A 20,727-nucleotide genomic window follows, 5' to 3' on the forward strand; every position below is an offset into this window, starting at 1 on the left:
CAGAATGTTATTGAACTCCACTAGCTGCCATGACAGAGGTTTCAACCTAACCACCCCCATATCCCCCCCAAACATTACCCAGGTCTCTGGAATAATCATTTATCAATAATACCTCTCTGCCATCACCTCCCCACCATGTTTAAAGGGAAAGTGGAAGTATGGATACAAAATTGATTGAGAGACAAGGAGCAAACGGTTGTGATGGAGTTCTTTATGACATGGAGGTAGTTAGCATTGGTGTTCCACAGAAGTCAGCTTGGGGATGAAGTAATTGGTTTTGGGCCCAATTCTAAACTCAGTTCCCTAGCTACCAACCTTTTCTCTCTGTTTGGCAACAGTCTGAGGTTTGTTCACAACCCTGGTTGTGCTTCCAAACTCATATTCATGTGTAACATGACCTAATTCCATCTCTGTCTCAGCTCATCTGGCGCTGAAACACTTATTCATGGTTTCATTGCTATTAGACTTAATTATTCCACCATACTGCTGGCTCCTCCCACGTTTAACCTCCACAAACCTAAGCTTAACCAACATTTTGATGCCAGTGTTTTAACTCGCACTAAGCCTTATTCCCCTGTCATCCTTGAGTTTGCTGATCAACAATGGCTCCCAGTCACAAACAGTTCTGATTTTAAAATTTTTGTCCAGGCTTTCACATTCCTTCCTGGCCCCAACTTCTTCAGTCTGAAATTCTCTGAGATACCTGCAATTCTCTAAATCTGCTTCTGGCTTCTTGGGCAGCACTTGTTTTAATCACTCAACACTTGCTAGCCACACTTTCATTTCCCTTGAACCTATGGATCGGAATACCTTGTCTGCATCTCTCCTTTCTCAATCACATTTTTCTCTTTAGACAACACGTCTTAAAACTAGGTCATCGACCACATCTTTGATCATCTGACTTGATATTCCCTTATTTGACAGTTTTTGCATTTTGTTCCTGTGAAACAATTTGGGATATTTCATTATACTAAAGGTGATTATATAGATATAAGTTGCTTTCACTATTACTTATTTCAGTATATCCATAAATAATCTCCTCTTTGACATATGGAGGCATGGTATAAAATCTGAAGATGATTTGAAACTTGGCAGACAGAATATATGGACGAAGGTCAAAATGACACAGACGAGTTGGCGAAATGGGCAGCAGCGTGGTTGTTGGAGTTGAAAGGATTAAATGTGAATTTTGGGAAGACAAATATTTTAAAAAGACAATATGCAATAAATGGCACAATCTTCAAATGTGTAGATAAGAAGAGAAGTATTGGGATCCATACAACTGTGTCCTTAGAAGGGGCATAGCATTTTGATAAAATGGTTAAGAAAATCGGAATGCCTTGGACTTATTAATACATGATGATGATAATACTAAAAAAAAGCTCACGCTAAAACATCAGCAGTCACTGATTAGGCCACAGCTAGAACATTATGGATAATTCAGACCATCAAAGATATAAAGACTTTAAAGGTTAAAAAGGAGGTTTATCAAAAGACTTTTTTGTTTCGTTAGTGCCATTTGAAAAAAAAGGAATTTCTTTTTCAAACAGAAAACGTTCAGAGTGAACTAATAGAAGTGTTTAGTAGAGGTTTTGTTAGAATAGATCGAGAAACATGATCCCCTCTGGCAAGTGGGTTGATAACTAAAAGGTCACAGACTCATAATCAAAGCATTTAGAGATGCTGTGAGAAATGTTTCCACTCAGCGCATTGTCAGGATCAATCTGGAACGCTCAAACTGAGAGGGTGATGGATGGTGATATCATATATAATTTTAAAAAAGAGTTGGACAGGTACTTGAGAATAAAGAACTGACAAAGTTATGAATAATATTCAACAAAGATTAGGGCAACACGCTGGCTCACTGGTTAGCACTGCTGCCTCACAGCACCAGGGACCGGGTTCCAGCCTTTGGCAACTGTCTGTGTGGAGTTTGCACATTCTCCGTGTGTCTGCGTGGGTTTCCTCTGGGTGCTCCAGTTTCCCCTCAACAATCCAAAAAAAATGTGCAGGTTAATTGGAGGTGCTAAACTGTTAATAGTGTTCAGGGAATTGTAGGATAGGTGCATTAGTCAGGTGTAAATGTTGAGTAATAGGGTAGGGGAATGGGTCTGATTGGGTTACTCTATGGAGGGTCAGTGTGGACTTGTTGGGCCGAATTGCCTGTTTCCACACTGTAGGGATTCTATGAAATTTGATGGACGGGCCAGCACAGGATGACAAGCCAAATGGTCTCCTTGTGTGCCACAAGTTTTCAGCCGCATAAGCCTACAGATGGTGGGAGAACAAACTGTTGACAACACGCAATAACGCCGTTCTGATATTGTTTAACCTAGAAAATCTGGTTACCCAGTCTGCATTAGGAATTACATCGTAAAATAAATTCCCTTGTCAACTGTAACACTTTTGTCACGAGGCGTCATCCTTTACTTTCTCTTTAACATCCCTACATGAACAACAGCACAACGTTAATTCAATATTAAGTCAGTGGACTGTTTTCTTCTTACTTAGGAACATCCATATGACTCAAAATTGCAAGAAATGTAGTTGAAATGGCTAATCAATAAACAGCAGATGTGTGTAAGCTCAGAAGTCTTTTCTAATTTGTTACCACAAATGCTACAATTACTAGCTACTTTCCCCTTAATATCTGTAACTATTCTATCACCTGCTTCAAATGGAGAGGGTGACAGTTGGTGTTGGTATGTAATTCTCTTTAAGTACAGTTGGCAGTCCACTGAGTTCACCATGCTCAGCGAAAATGACATATGGTACATTATAAATATATGAGGACACTTAACAACTGGCAGTATGGTTATTATAAGCACTATTACACAATTATGCATATTCAGTGTGTACAAACATGTTGATGCAACATGCTGGGAAAGTAGAAAAGCAGCATATTCTATAAATGGTGGGAGACTGAGAAATGCTAGTTTTCAGAGGGATCTAAGTGTCCCTGTACATGAATCACAGCACGTTAGCGTGCAAGTAATTAGGAACCAAATGGTATGTCAGGCTTTATTACAATGGATTTGGAATACAGGATTGCAGAATTCTTACTGTAATTGTGGATTTTGGTGACACCACACTTGGAGTGCAAATTGCAGTTTTTGTCCCCTTATCCAAGGGAATTGTCCTATGAGTAGATAAGGCATCTTTTTCTTTATTCTTTCATGGGATGTGGGCACCGTTGGCAACGCCAGCATTTGTTGCCCATCGTTAATTTCCCTTGAATTGAGTGGCTTGCTCAACCATTTAGAACATAGAACATAGAAAAGTACAGCACAGAACACTTTGGCCCACGATGTTGTGCCGGGATTTAATCCTAATGTAAAATATGGTAACAACCTACGCACTCCTCAACTCACTGCTATCCATATGCATGTCCAGCAGTCGCTTAAATGTCCACCACCACAGCTGGCAACGCATTCACAACTCTCTGTGTAAAAAACCTACCTCAGACGTCTCCTTTGTACCTTCCTCCTAATATCTTCAAACTATGACTTCTCGTACCAGTCAATCCTGCCCAGGGGAAAAGTCTCTGGCTATTTCAGAGGGAAGTTAAGAATCAGACACTTTGCTGTGGGTCTGGAGTCACATGCAGACCAGACCAGGTAAGAATGGCAGATTTCCCTCCCTAAAGGACATTAACTTATTTGCAAAGTTGTTGACAGTTGTCCTGGTCACCATTACTGATGTGATGGAAATCAAGAGCTGCTTTTAAGTGGCAGATTCGCAAGTTTAATTTAAATCACATAAGCTGCCTTGTGGGATGCAAACCCATTAACTTGAGCTGCTGAATAATTAGGTTAGTGATATTACAAATAAACAACCAACTGGCCCACACAGATTTGCTGAAATTGGAGGTGATCTCATTGAATCTAGTGGCCTCATAGAAATTTATAAAATCATGACCAGCATGCAATAGGGCAACATGTCAAGGTCTTTTCCCCAGGGTAAGGATGTCCAAATCTAGAGGGAATAGTTTTAACAAGAGAGGAAAAAATTTAAAAAGGACCTAAGGGGCAACTTTTATGCACAGAGAGTGGTGCGTGTATGGAATGAGCTGCTAGAGGAAGTGGTGGAGGCTGGTACAATAACAACATTTAAAAGATATATGGATGGGTATATGAATAGGAAGGGTTAGAGGGATATGGACCAAACGCTGGAAATTGGGACCAAATTAATGTAGAATATTTGGTCAGCACAGAGGAGTTGGACCGAAGGTCTGTTTCTGTGCCATATGTCTCTATGGCTCTATGACTTTCAGTCTCATTTTTCCAATTAGGCAAAGTTTCCCAACCTTGTTGTTGACCAAAAGGATTCTTTCCATATTGGAATTCAGGCCACTCTTGTAGAGTTACAAGAGGACCATAGGATTGTTCTTGCTTCAGAGCTAGATGACGAGCAGTTGTTTAATCTGAGGGTCACCACACCTCAGTGTGAGTTGAGAAATTGAGAGGGAGAGTCCTTCATGGTGCTCTGAGCTTGGTCTGGCAATTAAACCCATGGTGTAGATGGCATTCTGCAATTACAGGCCACCTGCCCAGGTAACTGAGCATAAGACCATAAGACATATGAGCAGATATTTGTCCATTCAGCCCAACGAGGCTGGTCCACTATTCAGTCATGGCTGATAAGTTTCACTATCCCATTCTCCTGCTTTCTCCCTATAACTTTCGATCCCCTTGGCAATCAAGAACTTATCTATCTCTGCCTTAAATATACTCAATGACCTGGCCTCCACAGCCTTCTGTGGCAATAAATTCCACAGATTCACCACTCTCTGGCTAAAAGAGGTTTCTCTTTATCTCCATTTTAAAAGGTCTTCCCTTTACTCTAAGGCTGTGCCCTCGGGTCCTCATCTCACCCACCAATGGAAACATCTTCCCAACATCCACTCTGTTCAAGCCGTTCAGTATGCTGTCAGTTTCAATCAGATCCCCCCCTTATCTTTCGAAGCTCCACCAAGTATAGTCCCAGAGTTCTTCCTGGGATATTGCCAAGTCTGATGCATTCAAAACTTGAGTGGGATTTTCCAGTCACCTCCAGAAGAAGGGAAAAGATATTATTGGTTGGGTCAACTTAATTGAGTGGGAGATCAAAATTCCAAGCCACACCTTCAAGGATGACTTCAACAATTAAGTTGTCCCCATTCAGCTGTTAAGAGTTGATGAGATGCCTATTGACATACATTACATCACAGTTCACACACAGCTTGTTGATGTAATGTTGGCCTTCCAATGAACTTTGGAAACTCAAAAGCCAAACCAGAGCTGCCTGGTGAGTAGCCCTTCTTCAATAAATCCAAAATTAGCTGTTTTGTCTTTGCGGTGAAATATCCTTGCTAGCACTCATATTGTCACTTCTCAGAGTAAATGAACTGAGACAGGATAAACATAAGAAGGATGTCCACAATGACCAGGAAGGTTAAAAACAAGGACTGCAGATGATGGAAACCAGAGTCTAGATTAGAGTGGTGCTGGAAAAGCACCACTCTAATCCTGATTAGGAATTCCTGATGAAGGGCTTTTGCCTGAAACATCGATTTTCCTCCTCCTCAGATGCTGCCTGACCTGCTGTGCTTTTCCAGCACCACTCTAATCTAGACAATGACCAGGGGGTCTAGAGCCATGCGGTCACAGTTTTAGGATATGGGCAATCCTTCAGATGAAGGAGAAACTTTTCACCCAGAGAGTGGTGAGCCAGTGAAATTCTCTGGTACAGAAAGCAGCTGAGCGCAAAACAATGAATGTTTTCCAGAAGGAGTCAGATAAAGTTTGTTAAGGCTTAAAGGGGTGAAAGATAATGAGGAGAAATCGGGAACAGTAACAACTTGAATGATCAGCCGTGATCATATTGAATGACAGTAGCAGACTTGAAGGGCTGAATGAAGAAAGTGAGGAATGCAGATGCTGGAGATCAGAGTCAATATTAGAGTGGTGCTGGAAAAGCACAGCAGATCAGGCAGCATCAGGAATGATAAAGGGCTTTTGCCCAAAACATTGATTTTCCTGCTCCTCGGATGCTACCTGACTTGCTGTGCTTTTCCAGCACCACTCTAATCTTGAAGGGCTGAATGGCTTACTCGTGGGCCTACTTTCTATGTATTGAAGTACAGTTGACATGCTCAGATGGTCCCACTCTCCCTGGGCCCTCTACAAGAAAAACAGATGCAATTCATGGCTGAACAGCAGGCATTGCAAGAGGTTCCTTAAGGCTGAACCACACAGAGCCGCAAAACCGAGAAGCAGGGAGTGGCATTTTCCTAAAGGAGTGGAAATGGGAATGCAGCGAAGGTGAGAAGGAATAAGTTGGGCAGCAGTGTGCTCCAGTCAGTCCATGGATTGTGCTCTGGGTCAATCTGTGTCAATCCAAGCTGGGTTCCATCATATCAGGTAGATGTTGGCTTCTGATGTTCCCGGTGTTGGCTTCTGATGTTGCCTGAAACATCGATTCTCCTGCTCCTCGGATGCTGCCTGACCTGCTGTGCTTTTCCAGCAGCCCACTCTCGATTCTGATCTCCAGTCTTCACTTTCTCCTAGGTGTTGGCTTAAAGTCAGTCCAGGGCGGTGGGAAATTCCGGGGAACGCTGGGCACCTCAATGGTAATAATGATTGCCAGTGCATTAAGAACTAAAGGACGGAAAGCCACAGGGCAATAGGGATGGTAAACCTATGAAGAACAGAATTGGGAGACATGATGGTTTGGGCCATAGTGAATGGAAGGGGGGAGCCTTGGTACTCAAATGGACCAAAAAACCAACCAAAATGTCATCATGTTGAAAGACTATCAAGCATTCAACACAATCTTCTATCCAAGTACAAAGGTGGTAGCATTTCACATTTCAAGGAGTCTTGTTTGATGGGGAAACTGGCCTACAGTTTGCATGTGTTGACAAACCAAAGTGGATACCAATTAATGAGGAGCCCGGTGAATGGACAATCAGATGCAGCTGCCCTCAACTGTTACAATGCCAGCATACCTACAGAACCCAACTGATAGCATTCCAACAAGATCTCTTTGAAATCATTGGTCCGGATTACATGTCACTTCATGATCTCTCAGGTATGTAAGTAAGAAAAATAGCAAGGGATGCAAACGCAACATAGAAACTGCTCCTAAAAGATACATCACAGAAGTTCAACAAAGATCCTTGGACAGAAAGTTCCAAACCCATCACCACACTAACATCTTGAAGGAAATAAGCAGCATATGAATGGGAACATCACCAGCAGCAAGTTTCCCTTCAAGCCACTCACCATCCTGACTTGGAAATACATCAGCGTTTCTTCACTGTCACTTGGTCAAAACCCTGGAACGCTCTTTCCACACACGTTTACACCATTCACCACCAACACTCAGTAACAGCAGTGTATACCATCCAGAGGATGCAATGTGACAACTCACCAAAGCTCCTCAGATGGCACTTTCCAAACTTGTGATTACCACCATCTAGATGGGCAAACATAAAAAATGTACATGGGAAAACCATGATATGCAAGTTCTCTTCCAAAGCCTGGAAGTATATCCCCATTCTTTCACTGTCACTGGGTCAAAATCTTGGAATTCCCTCTTTCAGAGTATTGTGGGTGCACCTACACCAAACAGACTGCAGCGGCTCACTACTGCCTTCTCAAAGGCAACTGGGAATGGGCAATTAATACCAGTCCAGACAGCAAGTCACATTCCCATGAATAATTTTTAAACAACAAAGGCATTCATCCTATCCATAAACACCTTGTCAAAACCATTTAGAATCTGATAACCTCACTCCTTGCTCTTCTAAATTCTATTAAAAACAAGTCCATTCCTTCCTCATAAGACAGCCCATTCATTCCAGGTATCAGTCAATTAAACCTTCCCTGAACCACCTCTGATGAATTTACAGCTTTCCCACAACAAAGAGACTAAAACTGCACCTAATATTTGAAATATGGTCTCATCAACGCTTTTTTTTAACTGAAGCATTAAATCATGACTTCTATGTCAAATTGCTCACATAATAAAGGCTAAGTATTGACCTTCCCGATTCTGTGCTAAACCTACATACTAACCTTCTTTAATTCATGCACTAGAACACCTAGATCTTTCTGCACCTCACAATTCCATTCATTCACGATTTAAGTAACGCCCTCCTTTATTACTCTTCCTGTCAAAGAAAAAAAAATCACATCTTCTTAAATTTTAAAAGTTGAGGCTTTAGCACAGATCCCTGTAGAATTCCACTTGTCACAACCTGCCAATCAAATAAAGATCCACTTATGCACACTTTCTTTTTTCTGCCAGCCCACCTATCCTCTGTCCATCCTTCACATTACCCCTACATTGAATGCTGTAATGTTCTGCATTAACGTTTTGCCTTCTGGAAATCCAAGTACAGTGCATCTACAGGCTGTTTATTGTCCACAGCATTTGTTACTCATTGAAAGTAGTCTAATCTATTAGTCAAATCAATCTTTCTTTGGTAACATCATTTTGATTTTCCTTGAATGCCCTGAGTTTTTCCAACATTTGCAAGATTTTGTCTGAACTATACCTTCCCTGAATAGCTTCAGTGCTCTGTTACTGCTGTATCCTGCAATAATTATTTTTCCAATCTTCCTGTGTTAGATCTCTTCTCAAAACACTACTTCATGCAACTGAATGCTTTTAGCTATACTTTCAGGTCTCTTTCCATAATTACTCGAACCAAAATCCATTTCCCACAACCAGATGTAATATTGTTTCCTTCACCATTGGATGGGAGGTAGATTGATCAAGAGGTTTCTCCTGTAAAGATATGAGATTTTTTTTCTCATTTCTTACCCGTAGATCCCATTATACCTTCTCCATATTGTGATAATTAAAACTTCCTAAAACCATTACTTCATTTTTGGTACATACTGTTGGAATTTACCAACAAATTTGCTCTTTCTCACTGTGTGAACATTGATTAAACAAAATCCCAACAATGAAACCCTCTCCACCACTCTCTCGTAAAACTCAAACCAAGTATATTACTTCAAATAAACCTTTCTATAACCTTTTGAAATAAGGCCGGTATCCCATCACTAAGCCATCCTCTATTTACGTATGCACAGGACACTGGTTGTGGATAGTCAGCTCGGAGTCTGCCTCTGAAGTGAGGAGACTCTGGATATCCTGTTTTATCTGTGAGTCAGGGCTCTGTGATTGTCCCAAGCTAACAACCCCAATCAGGGATCTCATAATCAATAGGATCCATCTGGTTCCAATCGCTATACCTTTCTATTGAGAATCACGTCCTCATTTTTAATTAATACTGCCCGAGTCTCTCCTGTTTTCCTGCTATATCATCCCTGAGCACCTGGCAGTCTGGAAAGTTAAGACTCTTATTTTTGCATTATCATTGCAACTCCAGCATAATCCAATGTAGTCTGCAGCTTATGTCTGCAACTCTGAAGTAGTCATTCTCCTCAAGTGGTTAAGTCTCTAAAAATGCTTCTGGGACTTTCCAGGACATTTAAGTGTTTAGTTAAGATCTTGAGGGATGCTGAAAGGTTTCTTCTCTTTCTGGGGGACCTTATACTGAGAGGGGGAGCAAAGTTTACAAGTCGGGGTCTTTCTTTCAAGGTGGAGATGAAGAGGAATTTCTCCTTTGAGATGATCATTAGTCTTTGGAATTCTCTTCCACAGATAGAAGTGGAGGCTGGGTCACTGAATATATATGAATTAGACAGTTGCTTTCTTGCTTAAAAGGGCAATTTAATAGTTATGGGGGACAGACAGGAAAGTGGAGTTGAGGACACAATCACATCATCCACAATCTTCAGAAAGACTACGAGACATCAAGTTTGCTCCACCATTAAATCCATGAATGATTGAATTGAATTTATTGTCACATGTACTGAGGCACAGTGAAAAGCTTTGTCTTGCAAGTAATACAGGCAGATCATAGAGTTAAGTAGCTGAAAATGTGTTGCTGGAAAAACGCAGCAAGTCAGGCAGCATCCAAGGTGCAGGAGAATCGACGTTTCGGGTATGAGCCCTTATTCAGGAATGTTTTCCTGAAGAAGGGCTCATGCCCGAAACGTCGATTCTCCTGCTCCTTGGATGCTGCCTGACCTGCTGCATTTTTACAGCAACACATTTTCAGCTGTGATCTCCAGTACCTGCAGTCCTCACTTTCTCTTAGAATTAAGTAGCATAGATAAGTAAATAATAGGTAAACAGCGGCAAAACAAAAACACAGGTACAGGCGAATACTAAGAGTTTGTGAGTCTATTCAGTATTCTAACAACAGTAGTGTAGAAACTGTTTCGAAACCAGCTGGTGCATGTGTTCAGGCTTCTGTACCTTCTCCCCGATGGTAGAATTTGTAGAAAAACATTGCCAGGGTGGGATGGATCTTTGAGAATGCTGGCGGCCTTTCCTTGACAGTGGGCCTGGTAGATGGATTCTATAGATGGGAGGTTGGCCTTTGTGATTGCCTGGGCTGAGTTCACCACTCTCTGTAACTACCTCTGATCTTGAATAGTACAGTTGCCATACCAGGTAGTGATACATCCAGACAGAATGCTCTCGATGGCGCACCTATAAAGGTTGGCAAGGGTATTCGCCGTCATTCCAAATGTCCTCAGCTGCCTGAGGAAGAAGAGATGTTGTTGGGCCTTTGTAACCAGTGCGTCCACATGAAGAGTCCAAGAAAGCTTGTTGTGGATGACCACTCACAGGAGCTTGACACTCACCACATGTTCCACCTCTGTGCTGTTAATGTGTAGGGTAACATCCTGCCGAAAGTCAATAATGAGTTCCTTGGTTTTGCTGGTATTGAGAGCTAGGTTGTTCTCTGTGCACCATTTTTCCAGGTCTTCCACCTCCCATCTGTAGTCTGTTTCATCGCCATCTGAAATTCGATCAACTATGGTGGTGTCATCAACGAACTGAGAAATGGCATTAGTCTGATATTTGGCGACACAGTCATGGGTATACAGTAAAACATTAGGGGACTAAGGAAGCATCCTGGGGGCTCCAGTGTTGAGTGTTAGTGACAATGAAATTTGTCCCCAATCTTCACTGATTGTGGCTTTCATCGCCATCTGAGATTCGATCAACTATGGTGGTGTCATCAACAAACTGAGAAATGGCATTAGTCTGATATTTGGCGACACAGTCATGGGTGAGCTGGTCACATCATCTGTCGAGGCTACACAGACAGAGAAGAGTTGGATGACTGCTAGGAAGGTGAGTGAGCATGCCCAGACAATGCAGGTGTCCCCTGGCCATTCTCCTCTCAAACAGGGATGCCATTTTGGTTACCTCTCGGTAGGTGGCCTCTCGGGTGAAAGCAGCCACAGTTGCCAGATCAGTGGCACCACGACTGGCTCTGTTGTACAATAGAGAGAGTCAAAGTGTCGATAAGCAGCAGCAACAGGGGATTCTATAGTCAGAGGCCCAGACAGGTGCTTCTATATTCACAAATCAGATTCCACGATGGCGCATGGTCTCCCTCCTGCGGACATAGTATATTCTAAAGGTGGGGGTAGGCAGTGAGCAGCCAGAGGTTGTGCTCCACAATAGTACTAAAAGCCTTGGCAGAAAGAGACAAGAGGTCCTGCAAAGGAAGTTTAGAGAGTTAGGTCAGAATTTGAAAAGCAGGACGTCTAGTGTTATAATCTAAGGATTACTTTCAGTGCCACATGCCAGTGAAGCGAGGTATAAGGAGATAACTAAATAAGTGACGAAAGAGCTGGTGTATGAAGGAGGGCTTCAGCTATGTGGATCATTGGGATGTCTTCCAGGGCAGGTGATACCTGCAAGAAGGATGGGTTGTACCTGAACTGAGGGGGCACCAATATCCTGGCAGGGAGGTTTGCTCATGCCAATTGGGAGGGTTTAAACTAGTAGCAGTCGGGAACCAGACTAGTAGGTCAGCAAGAAAAATAACCAAGTAGTCAGACACTGAGGCCTGTAAGATTAAGAGGAAGAGCAGACAGGGACAGCTTACTGAACACAGTTGGTCTAATGTGTATTCGCTTTACTGTAAGGAGAATGACAGGTAAGGCAGATGAGTTTACAGCTTAGATTAATTGCTATGATGTTGTACTTATTACAGGAACGTAGTTGAGAGAGGTTCAAGACCAGCAGCTTAACATTCTGAGAATTAGATGTTTCAGGCAAGATAAAAATCACACAACACCAGGTTATAGTCCAACAGTTTTAATTGGAAACACTAGCTTTCAGAGCACCACTCCTTCATCAGGTGGTTGTGAAGGACCAGCACTCTGAAAGCTAGTGCTTCCAATTAAACCTGTTGGACTATAACCTGGTGCTGTGTGATGTTTAAGTTTGTACACCCCAGTCCAACACCGGCATCTCCAAATCAGGCAAGATAGAGAGGGATGTAGGAGAGCTGGGAGAGTTGCATTACTGATCAAGGAAAATATCATAGCTATACTGAGGGAGGACATTTTGGAGGCCTCAACCAGCAGAGTCACTTTGGTAGAGCTCAGGGATAGGAAGGGTCCAAGGGATTGTACTACAGGCCTCCCAACAGCCAGCGCTTGTCAAGTATGGAAGAATGTGAAAACACAGGATTGTTGTGGTAGAGATTTTAATCTCCCCTATATTGACTGGGACTGGCTTACTACCAGGGGCTTGGATGGGAGACAATTTCTTAGGTGTGTCCAGAACAGTTTTCTTGAAACAATAGGTAAATAGTCCAACTAGGGAAGGGGCCATACTGTACTGGTATTAGAGAATGAGCCTGGCCAGATGATTGAAGTTTCAATGGGGGAGCATTTCAGGAACAGTGACTATAATTTTGTAAGTTTTAAGTTACTTGTAGAGAAGGATAAGACTAGTGCTCAGGTGAAAGTAAACTGGGAGAGGACAAATGATCACAATATCCAGCAGGAGCTGGGGAATATACAAATGTTTGAGGTTAAATCCATATCTAGTATGTGGGAAGCTTTTAAAGTTCAGAACCAGTATATTCCTGTGAAGATTAAGCGTAAGTATGGTAAGATTCAGGAACCTTGGATAGCAAGAGAAATTGAGAGCATTGTCCAAAAGTAAAGGTTCTTTGAGGAAGTGTCAAGTTCATTGAGGAAGTGTCAAGACAGGTCGACGAGGGTAGAGCAGTGGATGTGGTGTATATGGATTTCAGAAGACATTTGATAGGGTTCCCCATGGTAGGCTCATTCATAAAGTCAGGAAGTATGGGATACAGGGAGATTTGGCTTTCTGGATTCAGAATTGGCGGGCTGACAGAAGGCAGAGAGTTGCTGTAGATGGAAAGTATTCTGCCTGGAGGTCAGTGTTGAGTGGGGTCCCACAGGGCTCTGTTCTTGGACCTCTGCTCTTTGTAGTTTTTATAAATGACTTGGATGAGGAGGTTGAGGGGTGGGTTAGTAAATTTGCAGATGACACAAAGGTTGGAGGTGTCATCGATAGTATAGAGGGCAACTGCAGGCTGCAGCGCGACATAGACAGGATGCAGAGCTGGGCTGAGAAATGGCAGATGGAGTTCAACCTGGATAAATGCAAAGTCTTGCATTTTGGAAGGTCGAACTCGAATGCTGAATGTAGGATTAAAGACAGGATTCTTGGCAGAGTGGAGGAACAGAGGGATCTGGATGTGCAAGTACATAGATCCCTCAAAGTTGCCACCCAAGTGGATAGGGTTGTTAAGAAAGCATATGGTGTTTTGGCTTTCATTAACAGAGGTATCAAGTTTAAGAGCTGCGAAGTTTTGCTGAAGCTCTACAAGCCCCTGGTGAGACCACAGTTGGAATATTGTGTCCAGTTCTGGTCACCCTTCTATAGGAAAGATACAGAGGCTGTGGAGAGGGTGCAAAGAAGGTTTACCAGGATGCTGCCTGGACTGGAGGGCGTGCTGTATGAAGAAAGGTTGAATAAACGTGGATTTTATTCTCTGGAGAGAGGAGACCTGATCGAGGTGTACAAGATATTGAGAGGAATAGATAGAGTCAATAGCCAGAGACTTTTCCTCAGGGCAGGATTGACTGGTACAAGAAGTCATAGTTTGAAGATATTAGGAGGAAGGTATAAAAGAGATATCAGAGGTAGGTTCTTTACACAGAGACTTGTGAATGCATGGAATGCAATCCCAGTTGAGGTGGTGGAAGCGAAGTCATTAGGGACAATTATCCATGGACATGCACATGGATAGCAAGGAGTTGAGGGGTGCGTAGGTTAAGTTACTATATTTTACATTAGGATCAAGTCTCGGCACAACATTGTAGGCCTAAGGGCCTGTTCTGTGCTGTACTTTTCTATGTTCTATGTTCTAAAAGGAGGCACATTTAAGGTTTGAGAAACTGAAAATGGGCAGAGCTTTCAAAGAATTCAAAGATAGCAGGAAAGAACTAAAACAAAGGATTAGGAAAACTAAAAGTGGCAATGAAATGTCATTGGCAAATGGGATTAAGGAAAATCCCAAGGCAATTTACACATGAAGAAAGAGCAACAGGTTAGCTAGGGAAAGGGTAGGTCCACTCAAAGACAAAAGAGGGAATTCATGCATGGAGCCAGAGGAAATGGGTGAGGTCTTTAATGACTACTTCACATTGGCATTCACAAAGGAGAAGAACATGATGGATGGTGAGTCTCTGAAGGAATATGTTGATATTCTGGGTCATGCCAATACCACAGAGGGAGGAGGTGTTGCGTGTTTTAAAATTATTAATAAACAAGTCCCCAAGATCAAATGTGATCTATCCTGGAACGCTGAGGGAGGCAGGTGAGGATATTGCTGTATCCTTGTACAAAATCTTTGTATCCTCTTTCATCACAGAAGAGGATTGGAGAATAGCCAACGCTGTTCCTTTGTTTAAGAAAGGGAGAAGGGATAATCCAGGAAGTTACAGGCTGGTGAGCCTTATTACTGGAGAAGATTCTTAGGACTAGGATTACTCACATTTGGAAAAATATGGACTGATTTGTGCTGGGAAGATCATGTCTCACAAACTTGATTGAGTTTTTTGAGGAAGTGACAAAGATGATTGAATGATTGATTGAAGATGAGGGATACCTGATAGAAGTTTACAAAATTATGACGGCTTAAATATCAATTACAAGGGGACATAGGAAAGGGGGAAAGCTTAAAGATGCAAGAGGGGAAGTTTTTTATGCAGAGGATGGCAAGTGCCTGGAGTGTGCTGCCAAAAGAGGTAGTAGAAGCAGATACAATAGGAAAGTTTAAGAGGCATCTTGACAAGTGTATGAATAGGCAAGGAATAGAGGCAATAGGGTTTTAATTTAGAAAAACATCATGGGTGAGTGCAGTCTTGGTTGGCCAAAAAACCTGTTTCTGTGCTGTACTTTTCTTTGCTCTTCACAAATGATTCTACTGTTATTTTAATTTAATTGTATTAAAGAAGATATTTCTATTACATAATTTCATTTGATTTCTGAAATGGCATAGGTATCCCAATTGTTTCAGAAGTACAGTGTAGCCTCGTTATTGGGATGCCTTGAAGAGCAGCAAAATAATTTTCTCCTCTGTTGGCTGTGGTGACAGGTCTACAGGGATCAGGGTAATGTTTCCTGTAATAGGAAGATTCCTATTTACAGGCTCCACAATAACAAGGTCATCACATTATCATTGCTGGTTAAAACAATTTCATTTCTATAAAATCAAAGGAACTGAACTATAACAGTATACATTTATTTCACAGATTTCGATGAGATAGGTAAAATCAGAATTTCATTTCTATATTTATCTATGAATCCTGTCTAAAGTGATACATAATTGATTTTTATGACAATTATGTAAAACTGCAGCAGTGAAATAAAACTTGCAAGTAATGTCTCATCTGACCCTGCAATGTTATTTGAGGTAATGGTTCTGAAATAGTTAATGTTGGATGTGCATTAGCTCCACCCATTCTGTCAGTGTCACCCAGTCTGTAGGAACAGATAGAGTTTGATACTAGCCTTTGTCATGTACTATATGTTGCCAGGGTTGGAGGATTTGATCTACAGCGAGAGGTTGAACAAGTTGGGACTGTTTTACCTGGAGAGTCGGAGGCGGAGGGGTGACCTTATAGAGGTTTATAAAATCATGAGGGGCATGGATAGGGTAAATAGACAAGGTCTTTTCCCTGGGGTAGGGGAGTCCAGAACTTGAGGGCATAGGTTGAGGGTGAGAGGGGAAAGATATAAAAGGGCCTTAAGGGGCAACTGTTTCACACAGAGGGTGGTACGTGTATGGAGTGAACTGCCAGAGGAAGTGGTGGAGGCTTGTACAATTGCAACATTTAAAAGCATTTGGATGTGTGTATGAATAGGAAGGGTTTGGAGGGATATGGGCTGGGTACTGGCAGATGGGATTAGATTGGGTTGGGATATCTGGTCAGCATGGGCGGGTTGGGCCGAAGGGTCTGTTTCCGTGATATACATCTCTAAGAATCTGTACAAGCCACAAGAGTCCTTACTGATTAAGTCAAACTTATAATGTGTTGGTTATTACTGCTATCATGCAATAAACCATTTCAATGAATATGAATATTGCTACTTCAGTAAAGATTCTGCAGAACTTTAAGAGATACTATTAGATTGACCCTTGACAAAGTATACATAAAACAGGTTTGATGGCAGTGAATTATCTATACCCTCATTCTCAGGCAAATACTGGCAGAGGTGATAGATAGCCCGAGGTACCAGTAGTGTTGATTAGTGAATACTACATGGTGAGCAGCAGTATAGAATCAAATACCATGAGAGATCGTCTGACTAGGAGCAAAAGATACAAATGAAGAAGCAATTTTGAAGATAAATGAATTTACCAGTTTAAAAGCACGAACAGCAATGATACAATTTTCAACAGGTAAAGACTGCAGCAGCTGTAGATGCAGCAACAGGGGAAGCTCAGAACGCCAACAGCACACCTTCATTAAGAGGCTAGAAACAGACAAAAGGAAAAGAGTGTTGGCTAGCAAAAGGGAGAAAACACAGCAATACTTAGAAAAACACAGAATGCTTAGGGAGCAAGAGAAGGCCCTGAGAGTAAAATGGATGAACTTTTCAAAAATAATGCAAATGCCTGAAAGACAAGTGAATGTTAAGAGAGAGTTCTTATCTCTCACAGTGTACATCACTACCTTTGGCTCACAAGGCAGAGCTGCAAGGGACCGTGAAAGAGCCAGAAAATACATTTATACCATCGCTAATATAATAAACAATAAATACCATTCATTACTGCTGAAGGTCTCAGAGTTTAAGTAAGATGGTAAAGAATAAATTTGGAGAACTCTAGTTGAAGAGCATTTCAGAAGAAGTCGGAAGAAACTGAAGTTTTAAAAGTGCTGGGATCATAGGAAAACAAGACATTAGAACAGAATTAAGCCATTCAGCCCATTGGGTCTCCCCGGCAAATGAGACCATGGCTGATCTGATAATCCTCAACACACTAATGAGCTTCCAGAGGAAGTGGTGGAGGCTGGTACAATTGCAACATTTAAGAGGCATTTGGATGGGTATATGAATAGGAAGGTTCTGGAGGGATATGGGCCGGGTGCTGGCAGGTGGGACTAGATTGGGTTGGGATATCTGATCGGCATGGACGGGTTGGACCGAAGGGTCTGTTTCCATGCTGTACATCTCTATGACTCTAACCTTTGATTCCCTCAATGATTAAAAATCTGTCTATCTGAGTATACTTAATGACTAAGTCTCAATAGCCCTCTGTGTTAAAGCATTCGGCAGTTTCACTCAATTCTGAGAGCAGAAATTCCTCCTCATCTCTGAAATCGTGCCCAGTAGTCCTAGATTCACAATCTTTCCACAACTACCTTGTCAAGTTCCCTAAAAATTGTGTATGCTTCAATAAGGTCATGCCTCATTCTTCTATATTCCAATGGATACAATCCCAACCTACTCAACAACTAAGACTGTGCTTTCATACATGATATCAGCCAAGTGAACATTCTCTGAACGGTCTCCAATGCCAGTATAGCTTCCCTTAGAGAAAGGGCCCCAAACTGTTCACAGTATTCCAGCTGTGGATTCAGTAATTATGTTGCAAATTTAGCTGTTACATTTATAACGGCAGAGAACTTTATTTTGAAATGATATTGCATAGAGTAAAGTGCTTAGTGTTTTAGACCATAAAAGGGGGAGGTTTCTGTTTTAGCCAGGAAAAAGTGGGAAAACTAGATACGGGCCAGAAAATCTTGCAAATGTTAAGTAACAAACATCTTAATTACTGAGAAAGATTGGAAAACCCAGAGATACGGTATTACAGTGAAACAGTTATTAAGTGTTGAAAGCAGTGAATCAGTGCAGAGCAGAATTTTTTTAAAGCTTTCTTGAAGAATTTATTGCAATACAAAGTTCAAAAAGACACAGATTCAGAAATTATTGCACAATGTCAAACAAACTCTATACTAAATCTGAAGCTGAAACAGGTTATTACATTATTTTGTTCAATAGTTCCGATTACAAATGATGTTATTAATTGACAGAAAGCCAAAAAAAGTACAGATACTTTTAAAGATGTCCTAAAAGGTTTTGATAATTATTTCAAATTAGGAATCAAGAAGATCCTTGAAAAGAGAAGATTTAACATTATATAGTTCAGCAGGTGAGGAAGAGATGAGGGCTCCTGCAAACACTGAAGAGCTCTAAAGATGTACATTATCTGAAGACACTGCTTAAATTTATATTAGCACACTCTCAATCGCTGCAGTTATAGTCGCATTATTGAGCATTGTGCTTGTAGGGCAGGAGGTACAATGTGAAAATCATTGCACTGACACACAAGAGAAGGCAATGGAGGCAGTCCTTGCTGAGACTACATCCCTTCAGAGGCATGACCCTTCAAAAATGTTGACTCTGCTTTCTCTCCACATGCTGTCAGATCTGCTGGGTTTCTCCAGCTATTTCTGTTTCACAGCAGAAATTTTCTCCAAGTTAAAGATTGGAAAGACCAAAGACATTGCGTGGAATTTTCCCAGCCTCTGAAAGACTTGAGCAAAGACAAGTCAGTTACAGAGTCATAGATATGTCCAGCACGGAAACAGACCTTTTGGTCCAACTCGTCTATGCTGCCCAGATATCCTAAATTAATCTAGTCTCATTTGCCAGCACTTGGCCCACATCCCTCTATATCTTTCCTATTCATGGACCCATTCAGGGGCCTTTTAAATATTGTAATTGTACCAGTCTCCATCACTTCCCCTGGCAGCTCATTCCATACACGCACCACTCTTTGCATGAAAAAGTTGCACTTAGGTCCCTTTTAAATCTTTACCCTCTCACCTTAAACATATACCATCTAGATTTGGACTCCCCCAAGATTGGCAGAAATGAGATATCAAGACAGTCTAATTCTAAAACCACGCGTTTAACAGTGAGACCCAAATCTGAATAGAAAGCAGTATGAGGCCTATTTGCATTTATCTGTGTGCCATGAATACCTAATCATGCTGCCTTAATAGGCATTTACCTGTTCTCCCATGTGCCCAAGAGATTTAAAGGGTAATAATTCACCAATATGAAAATCAGAGCAGGTACCTGGCAACTTCAGTTTGCTACTTGCTTCTCCAGACCTCCATGTTGGAGTCACCAACATCTCAGGATACACTCCATGGGCAGCAACTTCCTGTACACCCTATCCACATAGGTTGGCATCCTCATGACACACCTCAAACCCACTTATCATTCAGCTCTCCTTTGAAATGTGGAACGCATCAAAACCTTTCATTTCAATGCTGCTGCCAGGACATTTTGCCACAGGAACAGGAGCCAATCTGATGGATTGGTCTAGGATGAATATCTGAGCTTCTCGCTTGCTCTCTTAGCACTCAATCACTTCATTTTGACCTGGACAATTTCTTCCCTATTTGCATTTTGCTGTCTCAATCAGAGCTTAAGGCCCGCATATCTTCTGTCAGGCCTCATCTTGTAGACACAAAGCTAGGATGGTGGTCAGCATTCAGCGTGAACATTTTTGGGCTTCTTATCTAAGGGAAAGACATACTGGCATTGGAGGCGGTCCAGAGAATGTCAACATGATTGATACTGGGTCAGGAGGAACTGTCTTTTGAGAAGGGATTGAGTAGATTGGGTCAGTACTCATTGGAATGTAGAAGAATGAGAGGCAACCTTAGTGAAACATGAAAGACTTAACAGAGTGGATGTGGAAAGGTTGTCTCCCCTTGTGGGAAAGTCTAGGACCAGAGGGCATCTCACAATAACATGTTGCACATTTAATACAGCAACCAAAGGGTATTTCTTCTCTTACAGAGTAGTGAATTGTTTGAATTTTTTACCACAAAGTGCTGTTCAGAGGAAGTGGTGGAGGCTGGTACAATTGCAAGATCTAAAAGGCATCTAGATGAGTATATGAATAGCAAGGGTTTAAAGGGATATGGGCCAAATGCTGGCAAATGGGACTAGATTTGTTTCGGCATGGACGAGTTGGACCGTGCTGCACATCTGTTTGACTCTATATTCAAGACTGAGGTAGACAGGTATTTAATCAGTAAGGGAATCAAGAGTGGAAAAGTGGAAGTTGAGCATTATCAGGTCAGCTATGATTTTGCTGAATGGTGGAGGAGGCTCAGTGGGCTGAATGGTCTACTTCTGCTCCAGTGTTTTATGGTCTTATAGGTAGCAGTAACAACGAATGTCTGGGAGCCAGTCAGGCCAGCCGGGTTCTTGTATTTTGAGACAATTTTACTTTTTTTTAATGTTTCCTTACAGTGAAATAATTTTAATTTAATGTGTTTACATTTA

At 41.7% G+C, this 20,727-nt stretch overlaps 1 long non-coding RNA gene across 2 annotated transcripts in view; it reads right to left on the bottom strand.

Moving 5' to 3' along the window:
- Positions 1–11,094: 11,094 nt before the first annotated feature.
- The window catches only part of LOC122556175, a 94,302-nt gene continuing 84,669 nt past the window's right edge, over positions 11,095–20,727 (bottom strand). For both annotated transcript variants that reach the window (XR_006313470.1, XR_006313471.1), the window contains exons 3-4: positions 16,776–16,890; positions 11,095–11,578 (exon numbers count right to left, since the gene is read on the bottom strand). This is a non-coding gene — a long non-coding RNA (uncharacterized LOC122556175). The remainder of the gene's footprint in view (positions 11,579–16,775; positions 16,891–20,727) is intronic.

The sequence above is a fragment of the Chiloscyllium plagiosum genome, chromosome 13 (assembly GCF_004010195.1).
Source record: "Chiloscyllium plagiosum isolate BGI_BamShark_2017 chromosome 13, ASM401019v2, whole genome shotgun sequence".
Classification (NCBI taxonomy): domain Eukaryota; kingdom Metazoa; phylum Chordata; class Chondrichthyes; order Orectolobiformes; family Hemiscylliidae; genus Chiloscyllium; species Chiloscyllium plagiosum.